Source organism: Chiloscyllium punctatum, chromosome 6 (assembly GCF_047496795.1).
Source record: "Chiloscyllium punctatum isolate Juve2018m chromosome 6, sChiPun1.3, whole genome shotgun sequence".
Taxonomy (NCBI): Eukaryota; Metazoa; Chordata; class Chondrichthyes; order Orectolobiformes; family Hemiscylliidae; genus Chiloscyllium; species Chiloscyllium punctatum.
In genome coordinates this window covers 93,877,685-93,890,554 of record NC_092744.1, presented here as the reverse complement: position 1 = coordinate 93,890,554, position 12,870 = coordinate 93,877,685, and the positions used below count along the sequence as shown (strand labels likewise).

Below are 12,870 nucleotides of genomic sequence, written 5' to 3'. Positions count from 1 at the left end.
CTCACAACACTTCAACCCCAGGGCAACCTTCAACAGTTTCCTCATTTCTCCTTCCCCAACTCATCCCAGTTCCAAACTTCCAGCTCAGCACTGTCCCAGTGACTTGTCCTGACTTGTTCTACCTGCCTATCTTCTTTTCCACCTATCCACTCCATCCTCCGACTGCTCCCGACCTATCACCTTCATCCCCTCCCTCACTCACCTCTTGTACTCTATGGTACGTTCTCCCCAACCCCATCATCCTCTAGCTTATCTCTCCATGCTTCAGGCTCTCTGCCATTATTCCTGATGAAGGGCTTGTGCCCGAAACATCGATTTTACTGCTCCTCAGATGGTGCCTGAACTGCTGTGCTCTTCCAGCACCACTAATCCAGAATCTGTACCCCACCACATCACTTTGCCCCACAATCGTGGTATCTGTCTGTGCACAAAGAGAAGTGGCACAGTCTGTACTGGGATGCACTGGGGCCTTGAAACACATGGTAAAGACTAAAATCACCAGAGCATTGAGAGCCCCACCATATTGTTTGCATGTTCTATTGTTTTTACACTGTTCCTACCTTCCCTTATTTTTTCTTAATAAAGTCGTTATTACACACACCTGCACAAGCTGTGAAATGAACTCAGGCCTCTCGATCCAAGATTCGGGATATTTTCACCACATCACAAGGCATCGACTGTAACTTCCCTTGTCTCTTAGCCTGCTGAGTCACGCCTGAATCAACTCCGCAATTGGGAGGAAGGGGCGGAACAGGAGGACCGAGCAGCGGCCGGTCGTCTAACCAGAGTGAGTGAGGAGCGGGGCCAAAGCATTCTCGGAGAGTGAACGCTTCAGGATTGATCATTCTCACTACAGAGCATTGAGAGCCCCACCATATTGTTTGCATGTTCTATTGTTTTTACACTGTTCCTACCTTCCCTTATTTTTTCTTAATAAAGTCGTTATTACACACACCTGCACAAGCTGTGAAATGAACTCAGGCCTCTCGATCCAAGATTCGGGATATTTTCACCACATCACAAGGCATCGACTGTAACTTCCCTTGTCTCTTAGCCTGCTGAGTCACGCCTGAATCAACTCCGCAATTGGGAGGAAGGGGCGGAACAGGAGGACCGAGCAGCCTCTCCGATGAATCAATGTGAGATTTTTAAGAAATTGTTGAGATATAAATCTGATAACGTACATTAGGGAGATTTAAACAATCCTTCGATAAACATATGGGTGATTCTGCAATAGTGTAGGGGGACGAGCTGAGAATAATTCATAGGTCGGCGTGAATAATTCACAGGGCGGTTTACACAACTCGAGTAAGAAACTTATTTTCAAACTCCCAGAACGATTGGTAATTTACATACCTGGCTAGTATGGTTAAGTTGGACCAAACAATCTATTTGCATACTAATCATCTCAATGACTATAATTCGACAGAGCAATTGTTAATGACGATTATTTCACCCATGATCCTTTGCGCATATGAATATTCTCTGTAAACTCACTGATAACCAAACTGCGCGTGCGTCTGAGGTTTCCATGCAGAGCATGCGCAGTGTCACATTGAACAGGTCACGGAGAAAGAGAAACATGGAGTTACTTTCTCCGACATCGGCTGCAATCAGCTTCAGAGAGCGGCGCTCAGAGTCGTTGTGTGGTAGCCTCGCTGGGAGAAAGGAGCGGAGAGAATTCACAAGTCCTGGATACAGGTTAAAAATAACTCGGAAAAGACCTCCAGGCCCGGGTAAGGAGGCGGCGGTCTCTGATCAGGGAAGGGGCCCAGGGTCACGGACGCCATTTGTTTGAGGGAAGAGGGAGCACGGGCCTGGGGGCCGCCATCTTGAGAAGGTCAAGGTGCAGGAGGGCGGGGCTGTCGGGGTCTGTAGAACAATCAGAGGAAAGGGAAGCCCCATTGTTATTGATTAATTCCACGAACACAGCGTCACTGGGCGATCCTGCAGGAATATCCTCTCTCAGTCCTGCTGTGATGTTTCACCCCATCAGAACCAGCAGCTCTCCTCCTCTCTCAGCTCCCCTTCTGTCCTTCCTGCAGCATCTGTCCCCTGGAACACTGAGCTGCCTGTCCCTCCCTCAGCTGTTGTTTCTGTAATACCTGTGATACCCCAGTCCCATCTTAGATTACTTCACTAAAGACAGGAATGCATCCGATGGATTTTTCTTAACATCAGCAATTGTTTAATACTCATTTACAGGTTTTTAATTACATTGAATGTGAAGTAAATGCTTCAGAAACAATCATTTGCAATGGTGGGATTTGAACTTGTGTCCAGAGGACATTTGCTGAGTTTCTGGATAAATTGTCACACAATAATGCCACTAGGCCATCACTCCACCTGCTCACAGTTTGTATATCGCAGTGCAACATCAATCAAAACCCTTTCTTTCTGCACAATTGTTTGATCCGGCACTCTGGTGATGTGACTCAGTACCTCTCCATGTGGTATCCCTCACTATGTGGGTCTAATTGCTGCCTCTGTCAGCGTCTCTCACTTTTGAAGCTACTCCAGATCATGAGTCAACAGAATTCTCCACTCCAGAGAGATGAGGCAGCACAGGTCAGGAATGGAGACTGGGATTTTCCAGATCTCTGTGGGCTCACTGCCATTTTATATGTGTAACCCTCACAGCATCAGTCTAACTTCCCATTCGGCCTATTTCTGTGTCTTCTACAGGTACTCATGGAGTTCCTGACTCAATAGATTTGCCAACTGCTGGTTGGGACGATGGTTGGTCAGCCAGAAAGACAAAGTCAGGGAGGTCGGGAGTCTTCAATAAATCCTGCTGCCAGGTAAGATCATTCCAGTGCACAGAGCAGAAAGTAATAAGGGGGATCCAGACATCAGCTAACAAGACATGACATAGAGAAAGTGTTGGAGGGGGAGCACAGTACAGACACACCCCAGGCTCAATCACCATGCCTGCTGTAAGTTTTGTTGTAATGAGACAGCATTGGGAGTTCCCAGTTATCAGTCCAGGCCTGTGCTTTCTTAGGGAGCGTCAGAACAACTGGGGAGAAAGCAGGCCTCCCACCAGAGGGTGGTAATGCTGCCTGGGATCATTCTGTTCCCTATTCCCTCTCCAACACTGTAACTATGGCTTGTATTGAGGACCAGTGTCTTCAATCATTCTAACTCCTATAACAGTTCCTATCTCTGTCATCTCCTCCCCCCTCGCCAATTATTTCACATATTTGAAATCTCCAGTCCAGATGACCATCCGTATCGCTGTAACTTGCTTCAGTCTCGACAACATGCCTTGTCTCGATAGTCTCCTCCTCCAATAACTGGAGACACAGGGTCTGTTTCTGTGTGGCATGACTCTTCGGCCGAGGTTTCCTAAATGGAATGAGTTGCGTTTGCCTGTGTTTGGCCCATACCCCTTCCAATCTTCTCCTCTCCATGTACCTGCCCGAGTGTCTTTTCCATGTTGTAATTGTACTTGTTTTCACCATTTCCTCTGGCAGTCCATTCTGTCTATGCACCATCCTCTGTGGATAATGTTACCCCGCAGCTCCCTCTTTAAATCCTTGCTCTGTCACCTCAAGTGTATGCCTCTAGCTTTGGACTCACCTACCCTTGGCAATTCACCTTACTTTGGCCCTACATGGTTTCATAAATCTTTATAACGTCACCCCGTGGCCTCCCCTGCCCAGGAGAAATATAGACGACAATGTTACCAATATCTCCAACTCATGTACTCAATGCTCTGACCATTGAAGACAAGTGTTCCAATTGCCGCTTTCAACACCCTGTCACCCTGTGATGCGAGTCCAAGGAACAATGTAACTGCACCCCTTGGTCTCTCTCTTTTCTATAACACTGTCCAGGGCCCAACCATTCTCCATGTTAGTCATCCCTGGTTTGTCTGATCTAAATCCAACACCTGAATTAAACTCCATCTTTCATTCCTTGGCCCACTGGCCCAGTTGATTAACATCCCCTTCGATAACTATATTCCCTGCCCACTCTTCCACTCATCTTGGTATCCACAAACATACTAACAGGGACTCCTATATTTTCACTCAGATTGTTTATGTAAGTGGTGCACATCAGTGGTCCCAGCACCAATCCTTACAGCACACTGCTGGTCAGAGGCCCCAGTCTGAACAACAACCCTCTCCCACCACCCGCTGTCTCCCACTGTCATCCCATTTTGTATCCAGTTGGCTAGCTCTCTCTGATCCCTTGTGATCTACCCTTACTAACCAATGTATCATGCTACACCCTGAACAAGGGTTTGCGGAAGCCAGAAACAATGTCTGTTGCTCTGCCTTCATCGATCTTTTTGGTCACATCTTGAGCAAACTCCAGTCAAGTTTGTGGGACATGTTTTCCCACGCATAAAGCCATGCTGGCTGTCCGTAATCAGGCCTTATCTTTCCAAATGCATGGACGGCCTACCTCTCAGAATGACCTCCAACAACTGTCCCACCCTGATGTCTCGCTCATCAGTCTGTAGTTCCCTGGCTTTCTCTTGCAGCCTTTCTTAATTGATGACACGACATTATAATCATAGTCAGAGTCATACCGCACTGTTCAGTTAACGCTAACTATACTCTAAAACGGATCTCATCCCACCTGCCTGTTCCTGGATCATATCCCTTCAAACCTTTCCTATTCCTGTACTAATCCAAATGTCTTTTAAACATTGTAATTGTCCCCATGTTCACCCCTTCCTTACGAAGTTCATTTCACACACAAACCACCCTCTGTGTAACAATGTGCCTCATGTCTTTTTTTTTATATATCTCTCCTCTAAACTTAAAAATGTAGTGCCATGTCTTGAAACTCCCTTGTCCATGGGAAAAGACAACTCCCATTAACTCTGTCTATCCCCCTCATGATTTTATAAACTTCTATGAGGTCATCTGTCAACATTCAGGTTTCAGTGAAAAATACCAACCTATTCAGCCTTTCTTTATACTGAAGCCTTTCGTACCCAGTCACATCCCAGTAAATCTCCTCCCAAACGTTTCCAGCTTAATAATATCCTTCCTAGAACTGGGCAGCCAGAACTGGACACAGTCTTCCAGAAGAGGACTCACCAATGGCCTGTATAATCCCAATGCGACTTCCCAACTCCTATATCCAAAGGACTAAGCAATGAAAGCAAGTGAGGCCAGCACCTTTTTTTCAACTGTCCTGTCTCTCCATGTTACAAACTTCAAAGAATTATGTAGCTAAACCCTGAGGTCCCTCTGTTCTACAACACTACTGAAGGTCTTGCCATTAATTGTATAAGCCCTGCCCGTGTTTGTTGTACAAAATGCATTACCTCACATTTAATCAGATTGAACTCCATCTCCAGTTTTTCAGCCATTCACACAATTTATCAGGATCCCTTTGTAATCTCAGAAAACCTTCTTCACTGTCCACAATGCCACCCCCCAGTCTATCAGCCTATCATACATAGCTCTCTATGGTACAAATATCTCTGCTAGGGGGCCTACAATTTCTTCACCAGCTTCCCACAATGTCCTGAGATCCATTTGATCAGGTCCTGGGGATTTATCTACCTTTGTGTTTTAAAACCTGCAGCACCTCCTTTTCTATAATGTGGACTCATTTCAAGACATTGAGTCATAGAGATGGACTCCTGCATGACATTTCTAGTCACATTTGCCACAATTTTGCCAATATCCCTCTAAACCTTTGCTATTCATACACCCATCCACATGCCTTTTAAATGTATTTCTATCAGCCTCCATTACTTGCTCTGGCAGCTTATTCCATCCACTCTGCAGGAGCCAGTTGTCCTTTAGACCCCTTTGAAAAGTTTCCATCGCCTGGGGAAATGACCTTGTCCATTGACCCTATCGATGACCACCATGATTTTAAACACCTTTTATCGGTTAACTCCACAGCTTCCCATGTTCAAGTGAAAACAGCCCCATTCTATTCAGGCTTTTCCCTGAAGTACAAAACCTCCAACCCTGGCAACATCTTTGGTCATTTCTTCTGATCCCTTTCATGTTCCACGAAATCCTTCCGATGACATTGAGACCAGAATTGCACACACTATTCCAAAAGTGGTCAGGCCAAACACTGTTTAGTTCCCTGAGCGCCCCAGTCTTTATCCACAGTAAGTTCCAAAGTGAAATATTTGTTTTGGATCTTGTAGTTTCACACATCGTTGCCTTCATTGATCATTAAGGAGACCGGGTTTGTCCCGAGCTCTTCTTTTGCTCTTAATACACTTGTAGAGTCTCTTTGGATTCTCCTTAACTTTCTCTGCCAAAGCTATCTCGAGTCCCCTTTTTACATTCCTGATTTCTATCCTAAGTGTATTTCTACAGCCCCGATTGTCCTGAAGGGATTCCCTTGAGTCAGCCAGTTATATCTGACATGTGACCCCTTTTTTCTTGACCACAGCCTCGAAACTCAGCCAGTGTTTCCTAATTCAGTCAGCATTGAGCTGCACACTAACAGGAACACGCTGGCACTGAACGCTCCTTTTATCTCGGTTTTAAAATATTCCTACTTGCCAGACTTCCCTTTATCTGCAAATAGCCTCCTCAGATCTACTTTAAAAATTCCTGTCAAATACTATCTTGCTCCATTGAATAACTTTAACTTGTGGACCAGGCCTGTCCTTTTCCATCGCTATTTTCAAACTAATACAATTATGGTAACTTTCCAAAGTGCTCCCCCACTAACACCTCAGTCCCGTTCCCTACCTTGTTTCCCAAGGGGAGGTCAGGTTTAGCCCCATTCTCCAGTTGGGCCACTTACATAATGACTGGGAGTTTTCGGAACACACTTAACAAATTCCTTCCATCCAAATCCTTAACTTAGTCGCAATCCCAGTCCAGGTTTGGAATGGTTAAGATCCCCTATTATTACAACCCTATTATTCTAAGAGATATCTGAAATCTCCTGACATATTTGCTCCTTCATCTCCCGTTGCCTATCGCTGTAGTCCGACTGTAGAAAACTGATGACCAATTTTTATTTCTCAGTTCCACTAATATCGCTTAACTGGGCGATCCTACATGAATCCTCCCTCTAGGTACTGCTGGGATGTTTCCCCCCAATCAAACCCACCAGCTCTCCTCCTGTTTTGCCTCCTGTTCTATCCTTCCTGTAGTATCTGTCTCCGGAACATTGAGCTGCTGCTCCTGTTCCTCCCTCAGCTGTGTTTCTGTAATATCTATGGGATCCCAATCCCATGTTCCCATCCATGCTCTGGGTTCATCTGCCTTATCTGTCTGGCCCTTTGCATTGAAATAACTGCAGTTTAATCCACCAGTTTTCCCTAATTGTCTGCTATGTTCTTGCCTGCCTTGTCTACTAATATTGCTCTCTTGAACATTTGTACCAGCCTCAACTTTCTTTCTGGCCTTACAACTCTTTGGGGTCACACAGCCCTGCCAGATGAGTTTAAGTCCTCTCGAGCAGCTCCAGCAATGCTCCCCACCAGGATGTGGGCCCCCCTCCTGCTCCCAGTTCAGGTGTATTCCCCACCCTGTCTACCTGTGCTGACACCTTCAGACATCCAGGGACTTGCCCACCGAGGTCCCTGTGTTCCTCAGTACTCCAGGAGGACCTACCATTCATGATGTATATCATTCATTTATTAGACTTCCCACAGTGCATTACCTCACAGTGATCAGAAGTAAACTCTGTCTGCCATTACTCTGCTCAGTTTATCATCTGATCGATATCAGACTGCAGCCTAATTCCATCCCCCTCACTGTGGACAATACCCTCACCTTTCATGTTATCTGCAAACCTATTAATGTTACTTTCTGCTTTCACAATCGAGTGATTAATGTCCATAAGGAACAGCAATGGCTCCTGCACAGATCCCTGTGGTACACCCGCTGGGCAAAGGCTTTCAATCTCAAAACCAACCCTCCACCAATTGTGGAGTCAATTTACCGACTTGCCTTGGATCCCATGGGATCTTCCCTTTTGGACCAGCCTTCCATGTGGGACCTTGTCAAAGACCTTAATGAACTTCATGTAAACCACATCATCTGCACTGCCCTCATCAATATCAGAGGACAATCGTCGAGCAAATCCATACAGACAATCCCTAATGAAATTGCGGGGTATCCGTTTTTGGCGAATACATTGTATAGGTGTTCTTCTTTCTCTTTTTGCAGTTCTGGTGTACTGCAGTGTGTTGTGGCCCTTTTGAACAATGTCTTGATGCAACTACTTTTGTATGTGCTGGGGTGGTTGCTTTCGTAGTTTAGGACTTGGTCTGTGTGTGTGGCTTTCCTGTAAACCTTTGTGGTGAATTCTCCGTTAGGTGTTCTCTGTACCATCACATCTCGGAATGGGAGTTGGTTGTCCTTTTCTTTCTCTCTAGTGAATCTGATTCCTGTGAGTGTGGCGTTGATGATCTGGTGTGTGTTCTCTATTTCTGTGTTTTTAATGATTACAAAGGTGTCATCCACATATCTGACCCAGAGTTTGGGTTGAATTTGCGGTAAGACTGTTTGTTCTAATCTTTGCATTTCAGCTCCTGCTATGAGTCCAGAGATCGGTGAGCCCATGGGTGTGCCGTTGATTTGTTCATATATTTGGTTGTTGAATGTGAAGTGTGTTGTGAGGCCCAGGTCCGGTAGTTTGAGTATACCGTCTTTGTTGATAGGTTCAACGTCCTGTTGTCTGTTCTGTGTGTCCAGCGGGTTGGCTATTGTTTCTCTGGCTAGGGTTTTGTCGATAGAGGTGAACAGTGCCGTTACATCGAATAAGACCATAGTTTCTTCCTTGTCTATGTGTATATTTCTGATGATGTCCAAGAATTCCTGTGTTGACTGTACAGAGGGTCTGGATCCGCTGATCAGGTGTTTCAGTTTCTGCTGTAGTTCTTTAGCCAGTTTGTGTGATGGTGTCCCTGGTAGTGATACTATGGGTCTGAGTGGGATGTCTGGTTTGTGCACTTTACGTAGTCCATAGAATCTGAGAGTGTTGTTGCTTTCAGTTTTCATTCTCTGTAGGTCAAACCTGGTTATGTCTTTTTTTTGTAGGTTTCTCAGTGTGTTGTTTATCCTCTTGGTGAGCTGCAGGGTGGGGTCAAACTCCACGCAATTTCATCCACAGATGCCTCGGGGAAAGACAACGGAATGAAGACATGCCACGACCCAAAGGACTAGCCACACTACATCAAGAACATTTTGGAACGGACAGCCAGACTGCTGCGATCACTAGGACTAATAACAGCACACAATGCAACAGCCACTCTCAGACAACAACTCACCAGGACGAAGGACCCGATACCCAGCATGAGCAAAACCAATGCAGTGTACAAAATCCCATGCAAGGACTGCACAAAACACTACATAGGACAAACAGGAAGACAGTTAACAATCCGCATCCATGAACACCAACTAGCCACGAAACGACACGACCAGCTATCCTTAGTAGCCACACACGCAGATGACAAGCAACGTGAGTTTGACTGGGACAACACTATTATAGGACAAGCCAAACAGAGAACAGCCAGGGAATTCCTAGAAGCATGGCACTCATCCACAGTTTCAATCAATAAGCACATCAACCTGGACCCAATATACCGACCACTGCAGCGGACAGCTGGAACTGACAACTGGAAGCAGCAGATGCAAATCACTATAAATGCCGGAGGAAAGATCACAGAAGCGCTTCACAGGAGGCTCCCTGAGGATGTCACCTAGACAGGGGATGAAATGTCTGCAACACAAATTCCCAGCTCGGTGAACAGAACCACAATAATGAGCACCCGCGCTACAAATCTTCTCCCAAACTTTGAAGCCCTTTAGACTCTACAAAGCTCCGTCATGAACAATCCACCATCTCTCTATTTCCTTTGCCTTCTTCAGTGTCTGCAACTCTCGCAGTATCTTCCAGTAACGTTCTTTAATTACTGCAGGTCTGCCTCGCTCCCCAGATAACCTGTTTCATCCCCTACAGGTCCCTCAATCACTGTAACACCCTCTTCTCTGTCTAATACTCCTCTTCCCACTGTCTTCCAGGCACAACGGCGATCCTGTAAGAGAGCAGTGCGGAATGGGGTGTTATAAATCTCAGCTGAGGCTTGATGCCTACCATTACCTGGGAGTCACAAGCGGAGAGAACCTGAGAGAGAGCAGCACAGAGCGGGAGAATATACATCAGCAGCGAGGGTCAAGGCCGACTGGGACTTGGATTTGGATAAAAAGCAGAGCAGGAGGCTCGAAATCAGCACCGAGTCACAGACGGAGTGACCGTGTGAGGGAGCAACTTGGAGCAGGAGCTTGAGGCTGACTCACACCTGGGAGAATATAAATCAGCACTGAGGATCGAGGCCTAGTTGTACCTGGGAGTCACAGAGACGGTGACCCTGTGAGGGAGCAGACTGGAGTGAGAGCTGGACGATTACACATCCGAGGAGAGACATCACTGTGTGTGCACGTGTCCCTCCATTGTTCTGTGTTTGTGTGTGTATGCGTGTATGTCACCCTCCCTCACTGTGTGCGAGCATGTCCCTCTCTGTGTGTGTGTGTGTTTTTATGTGTGCATATGTCTGTGTGTCACCCTCCCTCACTTTGTGTGTGTGTGTCCCCTCTCGCATTCTGAGCATATGTCCCACCCTCGCTGTCTCTGCGTGTCTCAACCTCGCTGTGTGTGTGTGTGTGTGTGTGTGTGTGTATGTATGTGCCTCTTTTGCAGTGTGTGAGGGTGTCGTCCCCTCGCTCTGTGTGTGTATGCGTATCACTCACTCACTGTGTGTCTGTGTGTCCCTCTCTCGCTGTGTGAGTGTGTGTGATTCCCTTTTCACTGTGTGCGCGTAACTCTTGCTGTTTGTGTGTGTGAGTGCGTGTCCCTCCCTCCCCCTCGCTGTGAGTGCGTGTCCCTCCCTCCCCCTCGCTGTGAGTGCGTGTCCCTCCCTCCCCCTCGCTGTGAGTGCGTGTCCCTCCCTCCCCCTCCCTCTCCCTCCCCTCCCCCTCGCTGTGCCTGTCCCTCCCCCTCCCTGTGAGTGTGCCTGTCCCTCCCCCTCCCTGTGAGTGTGCCTGTCCCTCCCCCTCCCTGTGAGTGTGCCTGTCCCTCCCCCTCCCTGTGAGTGTGCCTGTCCCTCCCCCTCCCTGTGAGTGTGCCTGTCCCTCCCCCTCCCTGTGAGTGTGCCTGTCCCTCCCCCTCCCTGTGAGTGTGCCTGTCCCTCCCCCTCCCTGTGAGTGTGCCTGTCCCTCCCCCTCCCTGTGAGTGTGCCTGTCCCTCCCCCTCCCTGTGAGTGTGCCTGTCCCTCCCCCTCCCTGTGAGTGTGCCTGTCCCTCCCCCTCGCTGTGAGTGTGCCTGTCCCTCCCCTTCGCTGTGAGTGTGCCTGTCCCTCCCTCCCTCCCCCCTCGCTGTGAGTGTGCCTGTCCCTCCCTCCCCCTCGCTCTGAGTGTGCCTGTCCCTCCCTCCCCCTCGCTCTGAGTGTGCCTGTCCCTCCCTCCCCCTCGCTGTGGTGCGTGTGTCCCTCCCTCCCTCCTTCACCGCACCCCCCCCCCTCGCTGTGGCGCGTGTGTCCCTCCCTCCCCGCCCCCCCCCCCCCCTCGCTGTGGCGCGTGTGTCCCTCCCTCCCTCCCTCTCTCTCTCTCCCCCCCCCCCCCCCCCTCGCTGTGGCGCGTGTGTCCCTCCCTCCCTCCCTCTCTCTCTCTCCCCCCCCCCCCCCTCGCTGTGGCACGTGTGTCCCTCCCTCCCTCCCCCCCCCCCCCTCCCTCCCTCGCTGTGGCGCGTGTGTCCCTCCCTCCCCCCCCCCCTCCCCCCCTCTCGCTGTGGCGCCGTGTCCCTCCCTCCCTCCCCCTCGCTGTGGCGCACGTGTCCCCTCCTCCCCCTCCTCCCCCTCCTCCCCCTCGCTGTGGCGCGTGTGTCCCTCCCTGCCTCCCTCCCCGCCCCCCCCACCTCCCTCCCCCCCCTCCCCCCTGCCTCCCTCCCCCCTGCCTCCCTCCATCCCCCTTGACATGTGTGTGTCCCTTCATTCGCTGTGTGTGTGTGTGTGTGTGTGTGTCCCTCCCTCCCTGTGTGTCTGCGGGTAACCCTCTCACTGTGTGTGTTTGTATGTAGCTCCCTCACTGTGCGTGTGTGTGTGTGTTCTCCCTCGCTGTGTGTGTATGTCCCCCCCTTGTTGTGTGTGTGCGTGTCCCTCCCTTGCTGTGTATGTGCGTGTCCCTCCCTTGCTCTGTGTGTGTGTGTGTGCGTGTCCCCCCCTTGCTGTGTGTGTGTGCGTGTCCCCCCCTTGCTGTGTGTGTGTGCGTGTCCCCCCCTTGCTGTGTGTGTGTGCGTGTCCCCCCCTTGCTGTGTGTGTGTGCGTTTGAGCATGAGCTTGTCCATCCCTCTCTGTGTGTACGTGTCCCCTCTTGCTGTGAGTATGTGTGACCCTTTTACAGTGTATGTGTGTCCTTCCCTCATTGCGTGTATGTGTGTCACTCCCACTGTGTGTGCGTGTCCCTCCCTTGCTTTGTGCGTGTGTGTGTGTGCCTCTTGCTGTGTGTGTGCATGTCACTCCCTCACTCCGTGAGTGTGTGTCTGTCCCTTGTGTGCGTGTGTGTCCCTCCCTTGCTCTTTGTACATATCCCACCATTGTGTGTCTGCATCGACCCTCACTGTGTGAGTGCCTGTCCCCCCTTGCTGTGTGTGCATGTGTCCCTCCCTCGCCATGTCTGTGCATGTCCTCTCTCGCTGTGTGTGCGTGCCCCCTCTCAATTTCTGTGCACATGCCCTACCCCTCACCATGTGTCTGCTTGTCCCTCCTCCCCTGTGTGTGCGTATCCCTCCTTACTGTGTGTGCGTATCCCCCCTCACTGTGTGTGTGCATGTCCCTCCCTGGCTGTGTGTGCATGTCCCACTCTCACTGTGTGTGTCTGTGTTTGTGTGCTTGCGCATGCGCGTGTCCCTCCCTCGCTGTGT

The 12,870-nt window shown here is 49.4% G+C and overlaps 1 long non-coding RNA gene across 1 annotated transcript; it reads left to right on the top strand.

The window, feature by feature from the left end:
• The first annotated feature begins 1,587 nt into the window (after nucleotides 1-1,587).
• Nucleotides 1,588-10,899, top strand: LOC140478535 (uncharacterized). Its single transcript, XR_011960787.1, has 3 exons — nucleotides 1,588-1,736; nucleotides 2,686-2,801; nucleotides 9,978-10,899. It is a non-coding gene; the product is annotated as an uncharacterized lncRNA (long non-coding RNA).
• The last annotated feature ends 1,971 nt before the right edge of the window (nucleotides 10,900-12,870 follow it).